We start from the raw sequence: 27967 nt of genomic DNA, 5'->3' as shown, positions 1-27967 counted from the left end.
GCTATTCCAACTGCAGTGCCTTAATTTATGAGGGACCTTTCTGACTATTTGCACATACGCTGCTTTATCACACAGTTGGACTTGCGGCTTCTGGCACGACAGCAAACTCGGGTTGCTTGACTCACTGAGAACCCCAAGAAGTTCTCAAACAGGTTTTATTTCACCAAAGCTCTGATCTCCAGGAGCCGAATAAAGGCAAGGTTGAGGGAACGCCGAAGGCCCCCTCTGCAAGGGCAAATCCAGCTGGCCTCTCACAGCGGTTTCTGCTCAGACGTCTGCAGATCCCCTCCCTGCTCAGCCCGAGGCCYGCGATTCACCCTCCGCGACTCCTGCTTGTGCACTTTTCCCACAAAGCTCCTTTCGGTTGTGATCCTAGCCCCAACCAGCCAGGACGGGTCACTTCTGAAGTCTAGCAAGACACCTCCAACCACAGAGTTGCTCCCTACCCCAGCGTCGGCCACCCCAGCTCCTCGGATGAACTCAGGAGGGGAAGGATTTGCAGAGGCCGTTCAGAGATATCTTAGCGGAAGCGTTTTCATCGCCAGTCTAGCCATTAACTGATACCAGGTCTTCTCCCCAAGCCAAAGCAGCCCTGCTGTGGACTTCAGGCTAAGCTCTGGGATGGCTGCAGTGGGGAGGAGAAAAGAACGGTGGACGCCAACGGCATGGGTCACCAGGGAGAGTCAGAGACAAGCGTCAGCCCAGCTGGGGGTAACATTTTCAAAACATGGGAAAAGGCAAGAAACACAACCGTTTTGTAATGGAAGCTGAGTTTCAAATTTCTTGCCCGTCTGCATCAAAGGAGGGTCCATAGCTGTGGCGTCTGCAGGATCTTCTAGACCAGCCGGCAGCGTGACCAGCGTGTGCACCGCCAACGCAAGCGCCACATGCTGATCTCGCAGCCGAAGCATCATCCGTTATTAATTTCTAAGTACCATCAAGGTATCGCAGTGGGATAAGTCCCTCTACGGGAGTTAGACCTCGGCGAGAGTTTTGCCTGAGCGTGGAGTATCAAAGCCACACATTGCTAATCACGCAAAGATTAAGTAAGCAAAGCCAACTAAGCACCCTCAAAAGTTGTTGTGGGATCACGGCCTGCTTTTGGGATCACTGAAAAATGTTCAGCACCATGGAGGTTTTCTGAGGAACTTCTGGAGTTGCTTTTTCTATCTTCAAATATTTTATTATGGTTTATGATAACTCCTTGCCTGATGTCTGTTACTGCAGAAATGCTAAYGCAGGCAGTCAGGCAAGAAAAAGGCAAACGGGAACATCTCCAAAACATGACCTTTTATTCCAGCAAGGAAGCAAAAAAACATTAAAAGAGAAATGTTAGCGATAAGCAAGAAATGAATTACCTATTTGTTATGTGAGAATTCACATAACTCCAATTATAAAATGGGCAGGTCTGTGGAAGCAATCTTAATGAGTCTGACAACTCACCCAATAAAAGAGTCATACAATTTCCCTTCACATCCGTATCAGTAAAGAGGAAAGACAAATAGCAGAAAGATCATTATTTTCCTCTACTTTTTAAGGTTATCTTAATTCAGATGGAAATAAAGTCAATCAAAATGTTGTATAGGGGATTATAAAACTGAGGTTTTCTACAAATCTTGGCCGCTTCTCTCAGCTCGAGTTATGCACCGGCGTTGCAAGCCACATCATATTAAGTGGCACGCTCAGTCTTCCCTGTGTTTTGGTATTGGAGGACATCTACTTCAGCGCAACGCTCATAACAGGCAGGTAAAAATGGCTCCTAAAGGGGTTTACAGGAGCAAAGCCAGGGCGTTACGCTGGCAGCAGCAGGCCCCAAAGCAAATCTGGAGCTACGTGGCCTCCTGGAAGATCATGTCCAAGCGGGCAAAGATGGGAAGGCGAAACAGGTACAGGGTGGCACTGCCATGTGGGAAACCAGGGATAATGTCCCAAACCAGATCAGGGCCACACGGGTCTGACGTCCTCTAGCCTCACCACACTTTGCTGCTCATACAGGGCTTTTCCTCAGCTCCTAAAGAGAAACCCAAAGTGAGAGCTGCAAAACCCCTGAGGTTCAGCAGCAAATGATTAAACGAGCAAGGGTCACTCAGGCTTCAAAGACTAAGCAACTGGTGGCACTTCAAGGGATCAACTGGTGGAGAACATGGCTTCGCTACTGCGTTCGAGTGATGTGGGACAGGACCTGTGGGGCTTATGTCCTCACAGCCTTTCTCCGTACCGTAGATCCCATTTACCTTCCAGCTCCAGCTCCTGAAGCTGAGACCAGGCCTGCTTGAGCTTTGCCTAACCAAGGTTTAGCTTAGCAAGTAAACTTCCCATAAAGTAAGCCGCAGTGGCTGCTTTGCTGAAGATCAAGTTTTTCCCAAGACCACGCTTTTCAAAAGATGGGAGGCGTTTTTTCGGTAGAGGAGCCATCTTTGCAACGGAGACATCACTTCTGCAAGCCAGAGCATGCGGCTGGCAGGGTAGCTGCTGTGTCGCACCCAAAGCAGTTCTCGTTTCCTTTCCCACTTAAGCTTCCTGGCTTCTTTCTCCTGCTCCTTCACTTCCAAAGAGCCGATCTTAAAATGGCCTCAGCCACTCCGCTGGCAGCCGTTTGCTCTACCTACAACTTCTGCTTTACTGCCTCCAGCCTCTGTTTTTCCAGTTTCAACTCCAATTGCTTCTGCTGCAGTACAAGCTGGAGCGATCCCACGTGGGTGGCTAGACAGCCTCGTTTGGGACAGGCTGGGGCTGCTGGTCTGGATCTCAGCTTGTCTCAGAGGTTTCCTTCCCTTCCGGTCATACCATGCCAACACTGACCCAAGTTCATGGAGAGTTCAACACAAAACCATTCACATTTTCTTCTACTGAACTCATGTTTCAGGCTCGCTCAACTTTCTTTGCCTAAATGTTTTTCCAGATGAGCACGGAGATGACCCTTGAAGTCCCCAGCGTTTGGTGAGCCTGAGTCACAGCGTCCTTCCTGCCTGCCACTGGAAGATGCCTCTTCCAYACTGATGCTCTGCTTTTCTGACTCCCAACCCGACACACGCAGCTGTGGAGCTGCAGCGTTACCACGTGCTGGTGATCCCCGCATGGTGTGATGAAGGTCTATGGCTCTGGGAGAGAGGTTTATATCCCCGGTTTTATGCAGCATAGGAAGGGAATAACTTGGGCTTTGTGAACTAGCCTGACACCCCTTTCAACAGGAAACCATCATTAGAAGATAAAATTAAAGACTTATTGCTCTTCAGCTTTCGCTTAGGGTAATGCAGTTATTAAACGACAGAACTGCCAGTTTTATAGACTGCGGCACAGATACAGAAGAAAGCTCCACTCATAACTCCTTAAACATTAGATAAGCTCYGAGAGAGTCCTGCTGAAACCCTGCCAAGACACCTGATACTCCCTGAGGCGAGGGTCCAGCCTGCACACGAGCGAGGCTGCTCCTCCCAAACGCCATCCCCTCGGCAGGGAAGAGAGCGGGGACCTATTTCAAACCTGTTTTCCCTTTGGGCTTACAGACACCTCCTGCCAGGGTTTCTCACAGGGCTAGTGGTTTTTCACAGGGCTCCTAAAGAGTTACGGATCACACCTGCCTACCTCAGAAACACCAGGATCTCCAGCACAGCGGTGGCCAGACCCATCTCTGGTGCAGAAGAGGAAACACGTTAATCACTGTCCTGCGATACAAGGTAGTGGTAAGAAAATCATTAACCCTTGGTGCAGAAAAAAGGCTACAGACATTCAAGACACGGTACATGTTCTTTTCTGCATCCCTGCGCATACCCACCCTTAACTTTCCCAGGAGCCCGTCCTCGTAAAGGCTCCGTTTCCCAGGAAAGGGGGACCTGGACATTGAGTCTCCGTAGCCTGTCAGTCTGCACCCACAAAAGTAAAACAGCGGCTGCAGGATGCCCTGTCTCTCTGCCGGATTTTGGACCGTCTACTCCACGCTCCCACGATTTTGGAAAGYCTTCATGTTGTCTCCACTCAGCTGCAGACGTCCCACCGAAGGCAGCTGATGGCTCTGCTGACGTATCCTGYCGAACGGGTGACATGGAGTATGCTAGCCGAGGGACGTGCCAGCTCCTGTGGAAATTCTCTACCAGGCTCCATCATAAACACAAACTATTTAAAAAAGAAATCAATTTCTTCTGTCTTTTTCCGTGCTTCTCACAGCACAAGAAATTCCCGAGGGCAAGAAGTGTATTTGCTTTCCAACCGCTTTTGCTTTGCCACAGTTCCCGGCTTATGATGATTTTGTTTTGTCGTAACTGTGTTCTCCTGTTATCTGAGGTCAGGAGAGGACCAGGAAAGGAGAAAAAATTACTTTCCGTCTGCGGGTTTGCCCTTATTGCTCAGGTTTCCATGGCATGGACCAAACCATCTGGTTGTCTGCACTACACTGATGAACGTGTCTTGCCCTCCAGATGTAAACTCCTGTATTTACGAAGCATAGAGTTATTACTACATCACCAATCGATCATCCTGCTTTGCTTGCCTTTGAGGYTTATTGTTGGAGCTCAGGTGATGGGAGTAGATTAGAGAAATTTTTCCGGGGGGAAAAAAAGCAATAAAAATAGTCTCTGGGTTTTTGTTCTCGTTTTAATTTTCCAGGGACAAGTTTAAATCCCCCAAACTCAAAAAACCTGCTTCCAATTTTCCAGAATTTAATCATAGCCTACTGCAAAAAGCCAATAATTTCTGTGAAAATCTCTGTCACGCAAAATTTGCCTGCTGAAAAATAACTGAAGCGTATTTTTTTTCAGGAAGAGAGAGAGGGATTTCACCATAATGGACGATTCTGACACCACCTTGAAGAATCGATGTCTCTTTCAACAAAAGCTTAATGTATTTCAGTGTATCGAACAGCATCTTTCTGTGCTCCTCTCTCACTCTTTRTATAAAGCATGAATAAATGCAACTTACACTTTAGGAAACTCTGACRCGCTACAGCAAGAGCGCGCAGAAGCAGCCCGAGACGGCGACGGGGGCCAAATCCCACTGAAATGCAAAGGACAGCGGGCGCCCAACTCCAGCCTGGATTTTTTGATCTGCTGATCACATCAGTCTGCGGCGGGTCATGCCATGGTCTTCCCTTCCCAAATGCGGAGTAATGCCTTTCAAGAACACTCRTCTGTACACCATCACCCCTATAAATTGAGCGCGTTCTCCGTATTCGACACAACCTACAGCCACAGAGCACAGGGCATCGTATGCCTGCTTGGGATCCCTGCGACCTGCTGCTGTTTTGGCCGCCGAGGTCTCCCCCGGGGGGGCGAGCGGTGGGGACGGGGAGAAGAGAAAAACAAAAAAGCACACACGCCGGAGCAGAACGAGGTCATCGCGGCAGCCGCCTCAACACGTGGCCCGCACGCGCCGTCTTTGCCTCCCGTACGTCCTCGCCATTTTTTCGGATCCCACCAGGTTACTATATCCCACGCTGTGCTCACCAGAGCAGCGGTAAGGCTGGACGGACATCACGTTGAAGATGCCCGCCAGTCTAAGTTAAGGCAAACAAGGAGTGGAAAAATGAATGTGAAGAAGCTRCTGCCAGGCATCCGCCGGTCCTTTGGGAGCTCCTGGGGACCCACGTGCTGCTGCCTCTGCTGATGGGCGGAAGGACGCCAAGACGGAGCCAAAGCCTGCCGACGTCAGCACGACTACCGGAGGCGACTTCTGCAGGTTTTGCGTCAGGCTCACAGAACGGACCGGCCTGAGCCCACGCTGACTTATTCCRCAGCGTTTATTTTTAATGACCTCATCGCCGTCGCAAGTCTGGCTTTGGCTGGGAGTCTCCCCTAATTTTTTAAACTCACTTGAGCACAGAGCAGTATGAAGCGTCAAAGTCTACGGAGTATCTAGTTAGAAAACAGCTTGGTTCACAAACTGAAACACCAGCAATTAGCCTTTGTAAGTGAACACATGAGAACAATAAATGTTACTTCCTTGGAAGCTTTTTTTTTTTAAATAAAAAAACAACAAAAAATAAGGCTTAGAGCTTGGGCCAGCACCCAAAGAACTAAATTCCACGTCACGTCGGCCAGGTAAAGACCAAGCCCGGACACCAGCCTACGTGGAGAGAAAGAAGAGAGCCAGCACCAAGCCAAGACCGCCTGTCCTGCATGTCAAACATGGGGAAACGCAAACAGCACGGCTTTGAGACTTTGCAGCTGATTAGGTGGTATCAGCTTCCACCTCGGATGAACTTGCTCCCATGTTACTGCACCAACCACTGGAAGAAGGTGAGTGTGCTGTGGGCAGAGCTGGAGTGCGAGGGAGGAGATGGCAATAAGGAACGATGTGATTGACAGCATGCAAAAAAAAGTGAGTCTCAGCTCAAGCATCGTTTMGTTGCATTCAGCCCAAAGTGAAGATACGGAAGTCTTTAAACAGGCAACCTACTCAACAGGCACTTTTCCTCCCCAAAAGGGCATGAAAAAAATAACGAAAATACAATAGTCCTGCATAAAAAGATTAAATATACCACATTATGTAATACATTAGGATTGATTTTTAAATAATGCTCCTAACAAAGAAGCATCAGAGAAGTAATTGCAATCTCTGTATCAAAGGAAATTAAATATCTTCCTTGAAATGCACGTTGTCTTGTTCAGGGCATAAATGCTAATCTACCAGGTTTGTCCAGCAGCCCTTTGACTTGCCTGCACCAGTCTTATTCTCAGGTTAAAACTTGGTTTATTGATCTAGAGCAAGACCTCTACCAAAAGACTGTTCCAGTGCTGCAGGAGTCAGTAATCCCCATACCACGTTTTCTTCCCAAAAGACAAACGCACCAAGACACGCAGGAAAGGAAGGTGCAGTCCGCTTCTCTAAGGTCTGTCTGCTTATGTTCCTTACACGCGTTCCTCGTCACTTTGGATGCCAGGCCTAGCTGGGGAAAACCAAGAATTTTTCAGTTCTGTGCTCCCCTACGAAGGCAACTGCTGTTTCTTAGTAGTCCAAGTTTTTCCTTAATCAAGGGCAGACACATACAGAAACAGCGTCACGGCCAGCAGCAGACAGCAGTATTTTGAATATCATTACTGAAAGTTCCCCAATGAGCAGAGATGAGCCCACCTGGCCGAGCAGCRCGTTATGGGAAGCCAGGAACCCTCTTTGCAAGGCAGCTGCCAAAGAAACTCCAGCTTCCCAAGAAACTCCAGCTTCCCTGACTGCTGCGCTGCGCGTAAGGAAGGATGGTGGAGGCTGGCTTTGGCCACGGCTCATCACCAGCTGCAGCTGAACATGCAGATGTTCGCCGASTTCCTCCAAACTCCTCTGGCTCCCAGCAGCTCCGACTCTCCGGCCCCTGGGGACAACCTCTGGACAACTAATTCCACGGATGCTCTTTCCCATTCCCTTTTCAGCACCAGTTTTGCTGGCCATGAGGTTAGCGAGAAAAGGCGCCGGCAAAAGGCAGAGCTCTACCACGCTGGTCCTTCTGGACTTGGAGGATTTGATCTCCCCTCCCCGCGTCCCTGCTGCTCCCGACCYGGGGCTGGCGGTGCCCAGGACCGAACCAGCACCCAGGAGCATCGCGTGGCAAACGGCAGAGCTGGAGAGCAAGAAAAGGCACCCAAGCAAAACAGAGAGGGACAAAAGATTGTGGTCCTGCTAGAAATGAATCAGAAACATCTTCAGTGACTTAAACGGGGCCAGATTTCACTTCRAGTCAAGATCCTCAGCTGTATTCCTTTCCTGGGCACCAACAGGCACCTATACCAACAGCGCTTATTCCGCGAACGCCAGGAAACATGGGAAAACAGGTAGCAGAGGCTTAGACAGAGGAGGAATACATTCAATTTACAGTGCTCGGCTGTTAGACTTCTAATTTAAGGAAGAAACCTCACAGCTGTTCATGTCACCACTTTTCTTTTTGTTATTTGCATTTGCCACAGTACCGAACAGCACCAGCCGCAAGCCAGGAGACCCAGCTGTACCGTGTTTTGCATAGGTGTGGGTCAGAAAACAAATAGAAAATAAAAATAAAAAGCAGCTTACAACTCAAAGACAGGAGACACCAGGCAGGTACAGTCAGAGGGAGCAAGAAGAAACAGGAAAACGCTGGTCAACATGAGACAGAGTCATCCTGGCCCCCCTTTGGTCAATGCCAAATTTATTCTAGGCACCGTGGCGGAGGACGGCTTAGGGAGGGGGTAACGAGATAGTTCAGCAGATGTTTACAGAGTGCTCCTCCAAGCCCGAGGAGCTGCTTCAGGGAAAGGCTGAAAGCGCCTGCTGGAAGATGTACAGATTGGGAGCAAGAGCCTCGGGATGAGGGGTGATGAAAGGCAGCTTGTGCGTCCTCCGGCAGCCGAGCCTCATCCGTGCAGCTCTCGTCAGCCCCGGCTGCCCGCAAGGTCCCTCAGCCACGTGCCAAGTCATCTTCTCACCGAAGCACCAGGCTCTACTAGCTTAATTATCCAACTCTCCCCACCCGGCTGGAACCGCTCTGGATACGGGTGAACTTCATAACGAGCATGAGCAGCCCCTGCCTGCATCAACACCGTTCCCTCTCTGCTTTACCCAATATGGGCTGGGGAGATTTCCAGCCTGGAGCAGTATTTAAGTCAAAGAACGAACCGAGTATGTTTTCCTGATGTAATGCGCAATTGGCAGCATCAGGTACAGGTCCCACGCCTATGAAGGTCAGACTCAGACTTGCCTGTCTACCTACAAATCCCTTCTCATCAGTTAAAGACTCCACAGTTGAAAGATATTCACCCCGACATCTTAGTTTTGGGATATCTGCTTTCTTTCACATTACTCTTCACGAAATAACCAGCACAGCTTATACAGACTTGGCTTATATAAAGAGCTATTTGATTTTCCACATTTTTTCAGCAGCTTGTCTATTAAAAAACTAAGATCCGTACAACAATTCTTGATCATACTTTCCCCATAATCTAACGTCCAGACTGAATTTAGGATGAATTTGGCTATAGATACAGAGATTACTTTAAAATGGAATAATATTTGCCCTGGCTAAAGGAATGGCTTCTGATATAAAATGGCAGTAGCAGAGCAACCTTGTGACTCTGCTCTTGGAGRTCAAACTTCGGGTTTCCCCCTGGGAATCCCACCTAGTGGGTTAAAACAGAGCCTCAAAGACCTGCATCGAGAGCGGAGGTGGCCAAAAGATGAATTTGCACGCATGCGTTCAGAGCATCYGTTGTGGAAAAATCAGGGGCCTTGAATGGCGTGCTAGACAACTGAGACATCCCAAACACTTAGTTGTCAGGAGGGAAGATATTCCTGAAACAGGAGAAATCACCTATGTTATACTTCTAGAATATGTCTTGAAGACGCAAAGGTTCTTTCATGACATATGGAAACACTCATCACCATAAGTGGGATCTCAGTCCTGAGGCTATTTTACCTTTTCAATGTTAGGACTATTCCTCCCGAAAACTTCACACCAAGATCTTTAACTGTGGGCTATCGCTGTAAATTGCTTTGCATTCGCACTTCACGGCACCTCAAAGCCTTTGGAAAAAGAGCGCGCTTCAGCAGAGGACACACAGCTTCCCCTGCCCCAAGGGATGCTGAGCACTTGCGAGGGTCAGGCTCTGGCACCTCAGAGCCGGCAAATCTGACACTCTGGGGCACCCAGATGTRCCGACGACTTTTGAAAACACACTTTGGAAGCGCTGGTCACCCTCAAGGTGCAGGAGCGAGAGGTTTATCTAAATCCCAGGGCCTTGGAGACTGGGTTATGAGTTTGGTGGACATCAGCTCTGCGTCCGTGAGACACCCCGTCTCCAACGCATGCAGGCTACTTTGGACAGGCAGCTTACCAACCTTGATAAATCACACCAAAATACCACGCAGAGACACACTAATTATTATGCAAAATGGCACATTCATTAGCCTTTCCGTTCCTTCATCGAGGTTATCGCATTGCATTCCCCGAATCTTTCCGGACCGGCTGCCACCCCGAGGTTCACGGCTACGAGGACGAGCCAGCTGCAAAGGGCTCGGCCGTGAGCCGGCTGCACAGAGCGGAGGAGCACCAGGAAACCTGCCTTCCTCCTCGCGGCGGACCGCCCGCGCGGGAAGGGCTGGGTACCGGGACGCCTGCAACCTGCCCRGGCAGACCGGGGCCGTGCAGCTGCTGCTGCTGCGTTAGCCTGCTGGTTAAGAACTTACCGAATCGGAGGTTTAATCGGACGGGTCTCCAACCGCTGGTGTATTTTAGTAGTTACCGTTTTGCAGAAACAAATCCCCGCCGGCTGTTGGCTTTGCAAGCGATGCGGCACGAGCGGTACCCCCCGCCTCTCCGCGCACCAGCCCGCGTTGAGGAGCTACAACATCCTCTTACCAGCGCCCGCCCGGAAGCCAACGAAGCTCGTGACTTGTAAGATGACCGAACGTGATCRTTTCAGACTATTTTCCAACTTCCCAGAATAAAGCCCGTACGGTAAAATAAACAAGAATCTCCGAGCATGATCCACTGCTGGTTGCAAGAGCTTCGCTGATGCAAACCTGGAGTAACACAGCCGTGATTCAAACGGGATCCAGACAGGAGCAGCTGCTGCCCCTCACACCAGCCTCAAGCACGACCTGCTGAACCAGCTGGGGATCCTGTGTGTTTTCCAAAGCGTATCTGGGACCAAAAAGAAAAGGCTCATTTCCACAGGGAATTTATTTGAGTCTTATGGATTTTTACAAGCTGCTGGAAAGGGCACCCATCTCAGGTTTAAGGAAAGGAAAATGGGAGACTGGAGTAACAGTTTAAATTCAGACTAACATATATTGTGTTGATATCCACTAACAACCAGTTTTCTATCAGCATAAATCTGTTCCCATCCATGAAATTATTCCGGGTTTATATCTGTATACCTGAGAACAACATTACGTTCATTAACAGACTAACTCACTGAAATACTGCATCAGCCACAATTTTCCCTATTGAGACAGTTGTATTTGTGTCCATTAAAAAAAAAAAAAGATGCTTATTATATATGAGCTCCCCTTTTAACTCAAAATCTGCATTTTCCTTTGCAGATACTGCTTGCTGCTATGGAATTACTTCTACAGCTGCACTTGCATTTGTCCTCTGTAGCAGCATTATCAGATCTTACAGGATTCTTGCTTCAGCCAAGCAAACCAAAGCAACAACCACTGACTGCAATGAAAATTTGCATCGCTGACCATGCAGCCCTCCTYTGAAGGAAAGCCTTCAAAGTACAAGCCTTGAGCAAACGCCTCCAGCAAACTGTGAAACCTTCTATATAGTCTTTTCTCTTGGCTAGGAGCGTCCCACCCTGTGTTAAATATGTCCATCGTTAATTGAACTGGGAGAAGCTCCCCGCTGCGCTGGGTCCTGCTGAACATCTACCTGAAAAACAGCGCTAATTTTAACCGTTTTCCTTCTTCTATTAGAAAAGTCAACACATCGCTTTGYGGTATTATCAAGAGATCTCTGACATCTTCAGCCTCTTTTACAACCAAAAGAGTTATTGGAGGCTAAGAGCAAGCTAAGAGCAGCTCTTTCGGGCTCTGCCAGGGATAAAGGTCCCTTTCGTCCTGCCGGATGGAGCGACTGCAGACAGACATATGGGACATCTTGTCCCAGGCGCTTCCAAACGAAGGTGAGAAACATCGGGAAAGAGCATGTAGGTTTGTAAGAAGACCTTGCGACTCCTTTGGAAACGTCTGCAGTGCTTTAGGAGTTTGTTGGCCCCGACCTGTCCGTTATCAGGCCTCAGCTTGAGATTGCCATTCTCCAGTTGTGACGCTACCACTGCATGTGCCCATGGCTGCACCAGCTCCAGCTTCCTCCGGCAGCGTCTGTCGTTAGGATACGAGCTGCTGTCTGCAGTGGCTCTTCGCGTGAACCTATGAGGCTTCACTCCCAGGTTCGTTTCGATGCCCTCGTGCGATCTCTGCTGGTGTCTCAGCCGAGCCGGTGGGCAGTCACACCTGCAGCTGCCTGCACGACGTTTCTAGCAGCTTGTGTCGTTGCGACTGTAGGCCAGACTTGCCAACCTCCAAGCAAGGCAGAAGGTGGAAATGTTCTTGGACACAGTGAGAGATTCCTTTAAAAAGCTCGATGTGCGYGAGGACAAGTGACACCACCCATGGTGGCGACCTGCCTGCTCTCAGCAAGCAGGGGCAATGGATAGGGGATTTGGGAAAATCTGAATTCCCTCTTCAGTCCATTAGTCCTCCTGCGTGACTTTCAGCATGTCCCTCGGGCCCAAATCCTCAAAAGACGTTCACACAGCTCCTCGAAGGAGCAGGATTGTGGTCTCTGTGCCTCATGGACATACTGACACTGAACGGCCCGTGAACGTGTGGTTCCCTTCCTCCCCTCCTCTCTGTACCATCAGAGCAACCTTTCCGAAACGGGACTGGAAGCAAGGCAACTTTGTGTGAAATAGGTATAGTAGGTTTAATCCTCAAAAAAGATGCCAGATTCACACACAGCTAATCCAGGGAAAAGGTCTTCAGGTTTTCTGGTCACTGTGATAATACCCAYGCTCCAATTTTCCTCTCCAACCCGTGAATCCACTCTACTTGTTTATGACTGTTAGGTGGGAAAGGCTTTAGATCTAAGTATCCCTTTGGAGATGCTCTGGTAACGGAGAGTTATAGTAACGTTTTGGCTAGCAAAACAGTATCTTATTTATGCACCACCTCTTACATCTAACAATGCAAAGTGAACTGCAGCCCCTCTATAGTAAAAAAAGAAAAAGAAAAAGAAAAAAGTGTCCCAGGTCACACCAGCAACAGCACAAAATAGCTTTAGAGGAGAGGAAACCGGTGCAGAACTAATCAGGCAGGGAAGACATAGCTGAAATAATCAAACCGAGTTTTTCCTGCGCTAGAGTTAACACACATCGACTCTTCCAAAAGACCCATAGGGTTGCTAAAGATCACAAGCCAAGTTTTTTTGGGTTTTATGTCAGTGTGGAAAGGAAAAAAAAAAGGCCTCCAGCAACACCATGCTAAAGTATTAAATGAATGGTGATTTAATAGGAGGAGCTGAATCACCAAGGCCATTACCTCGCTTCCCATCCAAACACAAGCCAGGGCCAACCACCGTTAAGCTTTAAAGGTCCCATATGATCCCAAGCCAGTGCAATAAGGCAACAGGAATAAGGTTAACACTACAAAGCAAAGCATTTACATGAAAGATCAAACACACCAAGCACAGAGGAAACCCAATTTGGCCTTATAATAACATCGACATTTTGGGCAGGCTTAAAAAACAAATACTCATACAACGTTGGTTTAAGGGAAGGGAACGGAACAGGAATTTTACCACTAGAAAGAGTCTTTCAAGTCCTTATGAAAACCCCTCCTTTCACAATGCAAAGAAAATGGGCTTTTTTGGAGACGTTCTTCCTCTGAGATTCAGGCTAAAACCACCAACTCACTCCACATATGGCATACTTTACCTATTTCACTGTCAACAGATGTTAACGCCTTACGATGCACTCCAGTTTGGACTCCAAGAAAGCAAGCTGTGGAGGAAAAGGCCCCAACCCCTTACCAGCGTCTGAGCCATTCAAGGCTCGCATCCCTTCCCACGTGCTCGACGCTACCAGACGCTAGGAAACTGTTATAAGGAAAATGAGCAAGTTTCTAACAGGAAGAAAAAGCCAATTACTTTATAAGTATCAAGGTGTGGGCTGTATCTATCTGCCAATTTTCTGTAAACATAAAAATCCGGTAATATCTTTTAAAGGGACTTCTGAAAGTCATTCATAGCTGCAAAAGGTATTACCGAATCTATAACCTAAGGTGAAAACAGAGGCAGAGAACTCTTAATAACAAAAAAAGGAAACAATTTTTTCTTGTCTTCTACCTTGTTATGGAGCTGAAGGCTATGCATCTTTTTCTTTCTTTTCTTTTTTAAAGAAAAAAAAAGCAGGGAGGGGGGCCGTGCTCCTTAAAAATTCTTTGCTGATGTGGAAGTTCTCACATTTTGAGTGATTTACTCATCATTTTTTCCGCTGATATACGTAGCCAACTGACGTTCAGGCAGGCTTCAGTTCCCGCTTTCTTATTAGCAGGTGCGCTAAAAAATGTAATAGATGGCTTCCTCCAAATTGTAGCAGATGCCCCTGCTTCTCAGTGAGTCTCCAAAATAACARGCCAAACGGATTCAGGGTTCAATATGATAACATGTTTTAGGTGATTCTTGCCCAATCCTGTTCCACTGTCAAGAAAAAAACCTTCCAGCTCTACAACCAGTTGTACCACCATCCTCATATATAAAAACAGAGCGCAGAGGACCTAACAAGGACAGCAACAAAATCATTCATGTCTAATCCAGGGCACTAAATCCTGGCTCGACCCTTTGGGGAGCATGGGGAAGCCAAACCACTGAAATTTATAGCCTGAATCTTAGCAAAAAGTAGACAACCGCCCTTGAAAAATCAGTTGCATGGGTGACCTGGACATTGCTGTGGTCTTTGGCAACTCCATCAGCAGGTCCTGCAACCCCATGCCAAAAAATGCACAGGGCATGGCTCTCTGAAGAAGTTCACAAGCAAGTCACCATTCGATCAACCCTTTAAATTATCGTGGAGTTTTGTTGGTCATTTCGAGTGGCTGAAGCAGGCCTTCAGGAGGCTTTTTCATGCCACCTACTCTAAGCAGCAAAAGACTTAACGTGAAAGTTCACATTTACCATCACAGAAAAAATCTACAAGTAAAACATAATAAAATGATATTGTGGGGGGGTGGGGACAATGGAGGGAAGGGAAGAAAAAGTTATATTTAGGTTTTGGGTTTGTTATTATTTTGAATAGTTTAATTGGACCTAAGTAATTATGGGTCAACCTCAGAAAGTCCAACTCTTATCTAACCAAAGCTTTTCTCCTAGATAAGGGCAGAGTTTTGAAAGAAGAACCTGAGATTTTAGGCATTTCAGATCCTCAGGGAAGGGCTTGTTGAATCAAAACAGCTTTCCTTACAGCTTCTGGATGCCCATCGGACCGATCAGTAAGAAGTGGGTAACACGTTGCTCTGGCRGAGAGCAAGAAGCCAAATTTATCTCAGACATCAAGGTTGTGGTTATTTCAGGTCCTGAAGGTTTGGGTRGTAAAGGTTCAGTTAGGTTCTTCTACGCAAAAATAGTTTGCCAGTCGGACTTGCTTCAGCTCCAAATACAACTGCCCATCGTAAACGTGCACACAGCAACACATACTATAACGCATCCCTGAAAACCACTGTGACTGAGCACAGGACTTCCCTTAAATCCGATTACATACAAACCCCCGGAAACTAGAGAACAACCAAACAAGAGACCCACACCATCCGAGTTCGCCCTGCCTAGGCAGCCTGTAGTATCACAACTTGATAGGCGGCAAGCTGTGCATGGACCCCGTCTCTGCTGCATAGCAGCCGTAGAAGACGACTGTTTAGGACACCGCGACGAGGCAGTTCTGCGCCGCAGAAGCGAGACACGGATGGTCTTTAACGCTGTGCAAAGAAGAAAAGGAAGATGCATCGTGAGCGACCTAGATTTGCTGCACGGTTCACGCAAAAAGGGCAGATGCCTCGCTTGTGCACCCCGTTTCCAYGGCCATGCTTAACTCCGAGAAATTAGGAGCACACCAGACCTCTCAACGCAGGCGCCGTTCCTTCAAGCAGACTCATTGCCACAGTCTGCTCAACGGAAGAAAGCCGGCGGGTTGCCGGCCTCTGGATCCAGCTCACCACGCAGCCGTACAACCGCCCCAGCGCTCAGGCCAGTCCTGCACGGGTGGTGGGACCGCATCTCGGCACCAGCCTACTYGCCGGCTGGYGTAACMCACCCGGCACCACGCTCRGCAGGTGCCCAGAGGAAGCTGGGARGAGGGGGACTAACACGATATTGCGAAAGAGGCAGGGATTAAGGCTCGCTGGGACCGACGCTGGAACAGGGCAAACRAAGGCAGAGCAGTAACGAGAGTAAAAAGAGTAAGATGCTATGAGAACACCTTGAAATGTGCCTACGTGCAAGAACACCGTTAAGGATGCCTAACGACGCTCTCAAATGTCGGGAAGTTGCCGGGCTGACGGTCTGGCAGTTACTAATTCAGCACTGGACTCTGAAAATGCAGAGCCTGCTTCCCTCCAAATCGAGCATCCCAAATTAGTGAATTAGTGGGCACGTTAGTGCCTATAATAATATGCCCTCTTTTTGCCCTCTATGAAAATAATTAACGGCAGCGAAGCAATCAGTCGATGAGCTCCAAACAAGTGCCTAGGTGGAAATTACACATTCTGGCTCCAAACCTGTAGTATGTTTGTAGTGCCCTCATTTTCTTTTAAATTGAAGGGTTTTTAACTCAGACCTTTCTGTTGACCAAAACCGCTGCTAAGCTGCTCCTGCTCAGTTATTCCTAGATTTTTAAGGTGGTTGTAAAAAGCGATTTACCTTCACCTTTGGGAAGCATTAGATTACGTTAAGTAATTCTAGGTAGCATCACTGTGGGACTTGCTGCGGTGTAGGTCTTTATGTTTTCATTTTTATTAAACAGTAGGGAGAAGATGCCTTGGGAATCCCTTGAAAGGTTGTCCACTGCCTTCTCCAAAATACCCAATTTATAGCATTTGTCCTGGTTATCTGGCTTCCATTAAATATGCTTCACCTTGATGTCTTTCAGAACTTAACGTGAAGGTATGGGCAAAGAGGGCAGAGGAGAAAGGGAACAAGTTTTTACTAAAATGAAAAAAACAGTTTAATGGGAGGTCAATAAACATGAGAAAAATGCTCTTCTGACCTGCTAATCATCACTCTGTTGTTCTCCCTACCACTATAAAGGCCCCTTTGATGTTACAGCCCGGTTTCCTCAAACCTGCAGAGAAACTTTAATTTAGGCAATATGACTCTGTGACTATATGCTTTCTTTTCCCTCCACAAACTGCATTTCTACACACTCTCTGATTTGATCAGACATTTGGCAATTGTATTGCCGGAGGGTAAAAAACAGAATTAGAGATTTATCATCCCAACAGGATGACAACCCCTTTCAATCGAGACTAAAGAGACAGCTTGGAAAAAGCCAACAATTGTCTTTTTTCTCTAAGTATCAGTTTTTTCTTTAACAATAGGTTAAAAACAGTTATTCCAGAGTAAGCGGAGGCAATGCAGTTGTCATTGCTATTTCTGCTTCCTATTCCTTCCAACAGGCTGGACCAGTGCCAGAGACATTAAAGCTCGGGGGAGCTTTCCATTGGTTTCAAGGAGTTTACAGCTCAGGGTAGAAAGAAATTGGGAAACTTCTCAGCTGATGTCAGCTGTCACGGAACTGTATGGCATCTGACAGCCCTCAACAGCTGAGGTTTTGCCCTGAAGTCTAGCAGCATTAGAAATAGTGAGCGCAGTTGAGGCCAGTACCTTGGGAAAGCAAGGGCTGGAGTACGCTCTCTGCGTGGACACCAACTGCACCCGCACTAGCCTGAGTGCCAGCAAAGCCTGCCAGGTCAATGTGTCCTGTAATGGTGGCATATCAGGATGAGATTGCCCCATATTTATCTACAGTGGGTTTCTGGACAGGACAGTCTATGGGGCTCATCCATCCTGGCAATTCTGGACCTCTAGCTGGGTCCAGATGTCACCTTTTCCAGTCTATGGAGATGAGTCTGAAGCATAAGTCTTACATTTCTCAGACTTCTCTTGTGGGGGAAGGCCAGGATGGACATAACTGGAGACCTTCAAATGACTTGCCACCACTAGGAAAGCTCAGCTGGTGAAAGGAAGGTTTCCTACCCGTATAATAGAGCTAGGAAGGAAACAGCTGTCCCCACACTGAAGTCCACGGCCAGGATGGTGTACGAACAAGGATGTACACCGTGGTAAGCAGTTTTCTAGAAGCATGTCTAGCTTGCAAGAGCCCTTCTCACACACCTGGAGCACATGGTGAGGGTCTGCACATGAAACCCTGAACAAGCCTCTCTGCAGCCATGGAGTGCAGAAAGTGGCACAGCTTCTTGCAGATATCAGGACATTTCATCTTCCCTTAGACATCTACAAAGGCATTTCAGGCCTGGCAGTGCAGCCAGAGAGTACTGACCACCTTCAGCTCTGCCTGAAGAAATACTCAGTATTTCTATGGCTATTATTTCACTGGCTATCTCTCCCGGTCGCTACACAGTCTAGGATGTCCTAGTCTGACCATCTCTTGCCAGGGAGATTACTAAAGTTTGATGGTTGAGTCTAGCCTTTTCTTTCTTTTTATCATTTTATTTAACAATATAATCTCTTAATATATACAGACAATGAAAACAGCATTTTTAATAATCAATAAAACTGCTAGGCAGAACGATAGAGCACCAATGGATTGAAGTATCTGTCTTGCTGCTTGCTAGAGGGGAAGCAATTGGATATGACTCTGTTGGGACAACAGATGCTTACATCTTGTTCTTGTTAAAAACAGATTTGTCTTTTTTTTATGAAGTAGACAGTTCATCTTGAATTTTCAGTCTTCAAATAATTGTTTTGATTTGCGTTAAAGTATGTTCAGCTTATTCAAAATTGACAGAAAAGCTTGTGGAAAAATAAACTACCTTGAGAGCACTTATGAAGCCCAAATCATAATCTGAGGTAGACTGGAAAATAGTCCAATTTATAGTTCATGTACTCAACTGTAAGAAAAGACTGCATGATTTCATTTTTAGTAATAATGAAAAAATACAGTTCAGGCCTTGTCTCTTTTAAATAGCCTGGAAAAACACATTTGGAGACATGGATTCCACAGAGATTAAGAATGATTTCAGCAACCCACATTTTTAATAGTCTCAGCATAAACTCATTCCTGTAACTCACAGAAATTTTTAGAAGAATTATTTTTATATCAAAATCTAAGAAACATGAGTTTACAGGGGACCAAAGTGCTGCTATAAGTACATATTTTGCTCAGAATGGCTGCACAGGGCTATGCTGGTTGTTTTTCAAATGCAGAGATGAATTTAACTAAAGGTAGTTAATCCCTTTCTTAAAAACTCTCCTGATATTTTGCTGTATTATCCACAATAGAGTAACAAGGGGGTAAACTGCCTACCGATATTTTTCAAGACTACAGTATCTGGCCTAACCACCTTCTGATTAAGAGTTGCTAATACAGCTTCACGACTTTAACAGGTGACCAACAGTTACTTTTCCTTGTCAACACACAAATGCTGTTTGGGGCTCAGGGGCACTACAGCTGCAAGGAAAACAAAGCAGAAAATAGTCAGCATTCAGGATGTAAGCAAGGAAGAAAACGTCAGCCAAGATGAGCATTAAGTCACTTGTTGAAATTCTACAGAATGCATTGCCTGATATGCCAGCTACAACAACAGTAAAAGAACACTAAAGTCATAAAATTAAACTTTCAAAAGTTAGGAAATAGCAGAGTAAAGGTTGACTGAGATGTATAGACATTACTCTATGAGTAAGGTCATTGGGGACCACGTCTTAATTACAGAATCACAGAACAGTTGAGGTTGGCAGGGACCTCTGGAGAACATCCAGTCCAACCCCCCTGCTCAAGCAGGGTCAGCTAGAGCAGGTTGCTCAGGACTATGTCAAGTTGGGTTTTGGATATCTCCAAGGACAGAGACCCCACAACCTCGCTGGGCAACTTGTTCCAGTGTCTACCACCCTTACAATTCCACGAACACTACTCCCGATGCCTCCTTCAAACATGACTGCTGCAATACCAGCATCTCCAAGCTCTGTTATTTTGGCATTTAGAAAATGGCACTACTCCAAGAATCAGCACTAGGTATGTGTGAGAGACGTAAAATGAGATACTTTGATCCCAGAGGTGCAGCATTGTTCTTGCAGCCCAAGCACAGAGGCCATGGCATTTCAAAGAGCATCCTATGCTACTGCCAGGGCAGAAGCCGCCCCTCGTCAATGTGGGAGGGATGGGGGATATGGAGAACCCGCAGAGTTGACCAGAGACAGGCAGGAGAAACCCAACCTGTAGCCTTCACCCCATACCTAAGGTAGGGAAGCTGAAGATCCGCTGGAGGTCTCTCTCCTTCTCCCTCTCTCTCTCTCTCTCCTTTAGATTGCCAGATAAAGTCAATAGTAATGTTACTCAACAAATTATTGCAGTCATTTAGCTGTAATAAGATCATAACACAGAGCACTCGTATTACAACATGTGATACAATCTAATTTATACTTAAAAAGAAAGCATGAATCATTACACATAGCTAATGGTGACTGCTCATTTAAGCAGATTAAAAATTATAAGGTGTTTTAAAATATTCATTAGAAGAAGGTATTTTCTTTGCTGCTTAGGAATGCCTCTTCCCCCTTGAGAAGAACCACCTCGGCAGTTCTCCTTCAATTAAAAAGACATTAAAAAGAAAAGAATTGTCTTCATCTACCTAACAAAAGTTGAGAAATGGATTTGGAGGGAAAACGCTTCTTTCTGTAAGATTACTGAAGCTGTTGAACACAAGGTCTTCTAACACTAGTTAACTATCTAGTGGACTAACAGTCCAATCTTAAATTTCTGCAAATTCAACTGGAATATCTTTAATTTTTAGCCAATCCCTAGAATATACTGTTTTGCTTTTAAGCGTCCAGCACAGCAAAGTACTCTAGTGCATGCTCAGCATTAAACCCAAGAGCAGCTCCGCTGACTTAAATGGTGCTCCTTATTAAAGGTTAGGTGCATGGTGAATTAACTTTTTGAACTGGGTTCTCACATTCTCTTTAATCCAGGAGATGTTAGACAGGAGCTTTACCAGTGCCCCAGAATTTCAACAACCTCATCAAATTTTGTGGGTCCTTTAGTTTGTTTTCCAATTGTCCCAGCTCCTGTAGCCCCGGAATTATGCAAAACCTCCCTGCTCCCCCCGGTAAAATGTTTCTAGCTCTCTATCGACGGAGGTGCAGCACAGAGCAGGGATGTCTCTGAAGCCACGGCCACCATCTCTGGTAACCCATCACCCTGGTGTTAAATGGAAGAGTTGGGGCAGCGATCACAAAACTCCAAGCTCAAAATTGCGCCGCTTTTGGATACTAGTAAGTTGCTAAAAATAGCACCTATTAAAATCTTCCTGACATGTTTCTGAACTTTGAGGCAACTTCCTCACCTTCCAGCTGTCCTCTAAAATTCCCCAAAGAACCTAGGACCACTGTGCCATTGATCAATGAGAAGTTATGATGTTTTCTTCAATATATTCAGGAAGAAGAACTCACTCTAGCAACTTTACTAGTCAGGGGAATTCTGGAGACCCAAACTCTTTTAAAATTAATACTACTGGCAACTTTTTAAACAAAAGATCCTCATTAAGTCTTTCCCTTACAGCAATGGCATAAGGAATGCCGCAAGGATTTATGGGGGAAATTTTGGAACACATGCATGTGTTATGCACACAACAAGTTCAAGCAAAAGTTAAGCCCTGTCTGAGCCTCAAACAAGCTTGTTTTCAAATCATTTTGTTTAAGCGATGAGGCGTTTAAAACAGCTGTGGTCCTCAGCTTGGGAGCCTAAGATTTAACTGATTTTTGAAGGCAATTACATGAAAACAAATATGCAAGATTGTTATAGGGAGTCCAGGTGGGCAATTATGACAAGGTCCCTAAGCAGCTCGTCTCTCTCACAGGCAGTTCAGTGCATCTATTAGATGATTTGGGTGTTTTGAGACTATTTACAATATTACTCAAACTCCAGACTCAATCTTGATTTACGGTTCTTCTACAGGCACAGTCCCTATCAGGAAAAATGAGATTCGCAGTGTCCTTCCAGGTCTATCAAGCCAGGCTGGCATTTCAGTCTCATTCTTTCACTGAGATAATGTCTATTTTTACATCACTTTTGGAAGAGTTGTTTGCCCTCTGGGTCTTAAACTGAAATAAAAACTATTGTTGTTTGTTTTTGGAGAATTTGATTTGGGAGCGAGGGGCTGTCGTATAACTTAGCATGTCCCGAAGCTCTGCATTTGGCCAACTATAACATAGCAAAGTGAAACAGCCAAAAATCAATGAGACAGCAGTCAAGCAGGGCGCACTTAAGTGATGCTCTCCCCCAAAAGTCACGTGCGAAAGCGGGCAGCTGGGACTCCATACTGCCCCTTAACAGGGTCAACATATTCCACATGCCAGAGCACCTTCTCCCTCAGCATGCAGACCCAGAAACACTCCTTTCTTCCCAAACCATCCCCTCTGCAGCAATGCTGGAAGGCAAATCCCCCCCTTGGCTATGGAGCCTCAAAGCTCTTCAGTGGAGCTTCTCGGGCTTTACTGATCTCTCAAATGAAGACTCCTAACGTATCTCCACGCAGGTTGCCCCTGTGGGGACGGAACCTGGCTCTGCAAAGGAGACACCGCTACACAGGCCAAGAGGTCCAGCTCCCAGAGCTTGACTTACAGCCAGCTCATCCGCCGGGTGGAGGGGAGAGGACCACAGAGGTGGGGCTGGCACTGCTTCCCAGACAGCGCTGCACAACAGCCTGACGTCCTCAGCAAAGCCATTCTGGCCGACTTGCGTGAGCTTATTCACGTGCAACATACGTCTGTATCAGCTTGTCAGTGGGCATACTGTATCCAGGCCAAACCGAGAGGAAAAGAAAGGCAAACTTACACAAAGGACATGCAGGACGACAGCTCCATGCCTCCTGTCCTCGTTCGTAAAGATGTCGTTGGGGAATTCATGGAGAGCTGCAAAAAGGGGAAAAAAAAAAAAAAAGCCCAGATGCTTAATCAAGCGACTCAAAACTGCTACACACACTGTTAAGTAACACAACCAGAAAACCACCCGAGTCCGTCTGTAGGGCGGCAATCTTAGGACAACCGTGATTACGGGACCCTGTGCCGCAGGCGCTTTGCTCCCTCGCGGCGTTCGTTTAGCTTCGCTTGTCCTCTGCCACGTATGCCTCTCYGTGAACGTTTACTGCGTGATCGGCTTCCACAGCAACCGTAGCCTTATGCACGGCGAAAACACCTTGAAGATTGCAGATAAACTCCACGCGGGCAGCGCTGCGCTCTTCCGAAAACGCTCGAGGGGAAACGGTGCACCGCAGAACCATGGCAGGTGGCACTTACCGAGCAAGTCCAGCTTACGGCTTYGTACCTAAAACCGCACGGGTAAAACCGGGGCGGGGGGTGAGGCGGGTGCTAGGAAAACAAAACCACCCTGATTTACAGACCCCAGAGCCTCCTATCAACACGGTGCCGAGCTGCACGCAGGGCTGCACGCCGCACGCCATGCCCCCGAGCAGCTGGGCTCTGCGTCCCAGGCTTCCCCCGTCACCATTTTTTTGCCTGAACGACAGGAATAACACCCAGCCGCGCACCAGGAAACCGTTAGCTAGGAAACTGGGGGCTGCACGGGTGACCTTGATGGTACCTGTGCTTTGTCACTGTTTCTTTTGGTTCATACCAACAAGCCACTACGTTTAAACCTAAGTGCTGCTGGGGATCTCCCTGAAGGACCATGCAATGTTCTCTCTTCCATCCTCGTGTACATCAGAAACTGCCCAAGCAACTGCAGAAGTAAAAACTGAAGTCATAAACTCAGTTTCTGTCTTTGCCCTCCCGGCTCAGGACTGACGAATTTGTGGAGAAACCCCATAGAGAGGGTCACCTGTCCGAGGACTGGTACAATCTAAAACCCGTCTGGGGTTTTAGCTGGGGAACAAGCAGGGACGTGAAATAGTTTGCCTGGGGTCACAGTGCTCCTGCGGCTCAAACAACGYGGTCCGGGGGAAAAGATCTATGAGCATAAACACAGCCTGGCCACGGAGGAGCCCGCGAGGGTGGGGATGACAGCTCTCGCGTGTGTCGACATCTCAGGCCCAAGCTTCTGCAGAAAGTTCAAAGAAGSCATCTTTCATGGTGGCAGATTTTCCTACCTGACTGAAGATGAAGAGGAGAATCGCCAAAAGGCTAAGAGGGACCTCAAACAGTTGTTTGATCCATCCCTGCCCCAAGACAGGATCAGTAAGGCCTGCRCAATTCCTGGCAGGTACCTGGAAAACGAGTTCTTCAAGCCCTTTCAGGATGGAGATTTTGCCTTTCTGTAGCCTATTTTAGCACTTCACTATCGGAGTAGTTGGAAAGTTCTTCCTAACGTGGACCTGAATCTCTCTTCCTATAACTTATTGTGCCAGGTACAGTAAACCCAGAGGGCAGCTCACCTTGTTCCTCTCGACAGCTACAGCTTCACGCTGTAAGAGCTAAGCCTCCCCGCTCGGCTTTTCTCCTCCTGACCTCCCAGCCCCGAGGTCTTCAGATCTGCTGTACAGCTAACAGGTACTGATCTCTGGAAATACTTCACGCTCTCCARATGGGCCCCAACTTTCTTATTGCCCTCACCGAACAAATTCCCATGTCAAGATACTGGCATTTCCCCTACAGCAAAACTTCTGATGCTAACTTGCTGCACCGAGGGGTAATTAGCTAGGGGCTGAGAAGGGGACGCAGCCTAAGAAAGTGGCAGAAAGTGTCATTTACGGAGGAAGAACAGTTTCCCTTTACCCTGCTGCTTAACTTCGTTGAGGATTTGTGAATTCCAGATCAAAATTAGTCTTTTCGCCCTCCAAACTTTTCTCTGCCTCCTCAGTGATGTGGGCAAGACCTTTGCTGTAAGGCACAAGTGATGCAAGCAGGGTTTTGACCAAGACATGTCAAATCTGTTGAAAAAAAAGCAAGGATGCAGGTCTTTGGAGTTGCAAGAATTTCCATTAGAAAGGCTGAGCATTACTACAAAACCCCGCAAGCTGTAACCCTGCACACGCAGATGGGGAAAGGCAAGCTGGAGACTTCCTGAAGACACTTCAACAGACACACATCTAAATTGTTGGAAGCAAATTTTGTGTGAAATTGCTATTCCCAATGGCCATGATGACGGGTAAGAACTCCCATTTTTTCCCCCTACTCTTACTGTGCCCAACCAAAGATCTTCAATTAGTTTGGGTAAGGTGGCCAAGCCTCAGTCGCAGATCCCCAGAGACAGATCCTCTGGCAAGGCAACAGCTATTCTCCATGCAAATGCAATTGCCCATGCATTCAAGCACTCCACTGGCATGGCCTGTATACGCTTCAAATAGATTTTTCCCTGCAGCAAACTCAAAGGCAAAGTCATTAATGTTCTGAACGAAGGATATAAATGTTTACTCTGCGGTAATGCTGTAGGATTCAGGCAAACTCCATAGGCTAATTAGTTTCAGGAAGAGCATCTGTTGGTAGAATTGAACCATGAAGAAACTTCATGCAGAAACATAATTATTTCGAATAATGACATGATAGAGCAGAATAAAAAACCCAAATCAGATGCCGTTTCACATAGTAGAACCGCCCACTGGGAGGATAAGCGGAYCCAGTTTCTGAACTCACTTATTCCCACAATAAATTTAGACCAGCTTTACTGAAAACAAAAGGTTTACCCTGTGTCTTGGTGACGACATTATCGATATCAGGACTCCAAGTATCTTTGTGCTGACACAACTACACTGTAAGGCTGCAGTCTYACTACGTGATGCAATTTTCAGTTTCTTTATATCCTTCCACCCAGTGAGACAKGTTTAAGGCTTTACAGCCTCAAAAATAATCGAGATCGTCTTCTTGTGACCATGATCTCTCCGGTGCCCTACAACACTTTGCTGTCATCGCTTGTCCCCTGGTAGCCATGCTCCATGCAGGGAAGAAAAGGATGCAACCTATACGGTCAGAAGGTGACACGCTAAACATGGTATCTCCTCCCCAACTCCTTCCACATTTTGAAATTACAAAGTGGCAAATCTTGCAAACAAGCAGAACTACTTTTACCACTCAGCACACTAGAAAATGGCAGAATTCACTGTCTGGGGATGCTGTGAAAGGCAACAAAGCAGGAGAGGCCCAAAAGGAGATCCTCCATCGATTGTCTGCTGGTGCTATGAAGCATGATAGTCTAAATGCAAACTCCAGTCGCTGGAAACCCTGTCTCCAGCAGGCAGCAAGGGTATGCACTGGCGGAAGAACTGATCTTTACATGCTCCATTGCTTATAAGTCTCCCTAAGCGTCCCCTACCAGTCGCTTTAGCGACACAATGCCGGGCTAGGTGGCCGTCAGGTCTATGGCCTAATTTAGGCAGCTTTCTAAATAATGGGAGAGAAGAAAGGGACGTTTTGGAGGTTGCAGGGAGAGGTGATGGAAGTAAATCCCCACCTTCGTGGTTGCTCGAGCATTCCCRCTTTTGCTCCCTTCCTCCATATAGCATTAAAAAGCACGAGCTCCAAAGTAACGAGCTTACGCCTAGAAGATGTTTGCAGTCCRCCTTGGCTTTATCGCCTGGTTTCAGTCTAAACTTTTACTACAGTCCAATAAACTCGTAAGCCTTGCAAATGACACACGCTAACAAGCATCTCGGAAAGCTGATAGCTAACTATGTCCTTCCAAAAAAAACCCTCAGCAATTTAGTTTGTTCAATTTACCTTCGTTAAGAACAATGTATTTTTGTGAGACTTGCAATTCTATTTCCAAAATAAGGCAATCAGTATAACAGTTGAAAGGAGCACACAACATAGTTGGATAACCTTGGCTGCAAATATGGTTTTGCTGGTCATTTGAAGGCAAATTACTTCCATTTACTCAAATGCTTTGTTACTGTTCTATATGTTAATTGGATTATAAAGCACTTAAAGAGAGTCTGCCAGTTAGGTTGTGGGAACAGCTTTTAGTTATAAACTGAAAAGCAAGTGTTAAGATGATGTTCTGGCATTCCAAGTGTCTTGCAGTATTTCCAGATTTGAATTGCTCAATAACAAATAAAATGATGTTTTTCTTCTAAYGGTCAGCTCTGCACATTTCAGCCTGGAGTCGGAAAAATCAAGCCGTGTTTTTCCTGGCTTTCACATCATTATCATTAATAAAGCTTCAGCAACTGGAATTTAATTAGCAATTCCATAGATGATTAAATGGAAAAACAACCCAGCTCACTCTCACAGCTCTGCTGCCTCTGGAGCAATAACTGAGCAAAAAGTAGTTACATCTTAATTTGTTACTAATGCAAGCAAGCAACCTGCCCAGACAGTGGATGGGCGGAGGAAAACATTCCTTTTTTCGTAAGTGGTCTTCTGACCAAAGGCTCAGTTTAATACTGTTAATTGCATTCTTATGCGCTGGAAAATGTTCTAATGAGTCCTGACAAACGAGTGCGAGCTCCTGGAGARGTACCAAGGGGATCTTTAATATTAATCTTAAGTAGCAATATCAGCAGCACCCCTGAACACGGAGTAGAAGACATCCACACACAGACACAGCCGTAAAAACAACGCAGCAGCRCCACAAGGAAGGGTCGCGCATCAGAGCGTTGCGAGAAGCAGCCTGACGTGGTGGCACCTCATGGGCAACTTGGCCTGCACGGTCTCTTGGGACCGAGCCCACCTCCAGGCTGGCTCCGGGGGTCCAACACGAAGACAGGAGCTTTAAAAAATCTCCTGTGGAAGATGCAGGACAATAAAGTTAAAACCGCAGGGGAGGATTTGCACATCCTTAGCTGAAATACCGGTATGTGAAAACCAAACGTTTTCAGCACAGCTTTGTCTTAAGAAATGTTCCTGGTCGTTCACCAGGCTGCAAGAGATTGCAGAAGAAACACGGGGAGGTGTGTTTTTAACACTGTGCAGAATGGTTTGCTAACAGGTGCACGCGTGTGTGTGCATACGCTTCCCTCTCCCTCTCGCCTTCACTCTCGCAACCACCTGGTTGAATTTAGCACGATGAGTCTTTACAGGCAAAGATGACAAAAATCCCTTTATCAAGAGCCTGGACTCGCTCAAGGAGACTGAAGTGCACCTAAGGTAAGAGCATGCAGAAAAAAAGTGTAAAAATAGAAAAAGCTTGCAGCTGCCGGGAGGAGATGGGGAATCCTAGCCGTCCTTCTCTCCGTGCATCGCAGAAACATTTAATCCTCTCTCAAGTTCAGCATCCCACCCCCACGCTGTAACGAAATGCACCTTCTTATGTGAGGACATCTAAGGTGTCCATCACTGTGTTCTCTAAACGCTGTCTGAGAGCAAACGCTTTTATGGCTTACATTTGAATGTATG

At 46.8% G+C, this 27967-nt stretch overlaps 1 protein-coding gene across 5 annotated transcripts in view; it reads right to left on the bottom strand.

Annotated features, from left to right (window-relative positions):
- The window catches only part of SLC24A3 (solute carrier family 24 member 3), a 220803-nt gene that overhangs the window by 71896 nt on the left and 120940 nt on the right, over positions 1-27967 (bottom strand). For 3 of the 5 annotated variants that reach the window (XM_026060212.1, XM_026060213.1, XM_026060214.1), the window contains one exon: positions 22518-22594. The gene's annotated coding sequence lies outside the window, so the exon portion shown is untranslated. Of the gene's footprint in view, positions 1-22517; positions 22595-22691; positions 22716-27967 lie in introns of those variants that run through there. The other 2 variants (XM_026060215.1, XM_026060211.1) reach the window with 2 other exon arrangements.

Source organism: Apteryx rowi, unplaced genomic scaffold (assembly GCF_003343035.1).
Source record: "Apteryx rowi isolate R43461 unplaced genomic scaffold, aptRow1 scaffold_167, whole genome shotgun sequence".
In the NCBI taxonomy this organism is placed as follows: Eukaryota; Metazoa; Chordata; class Aves; order Apterygiformes; family Apterygidae; genus Apteryx; species Apteryx rowi.
This window is presented reverse-complemented; position numbering and strand designations above follow the sequence as displayed.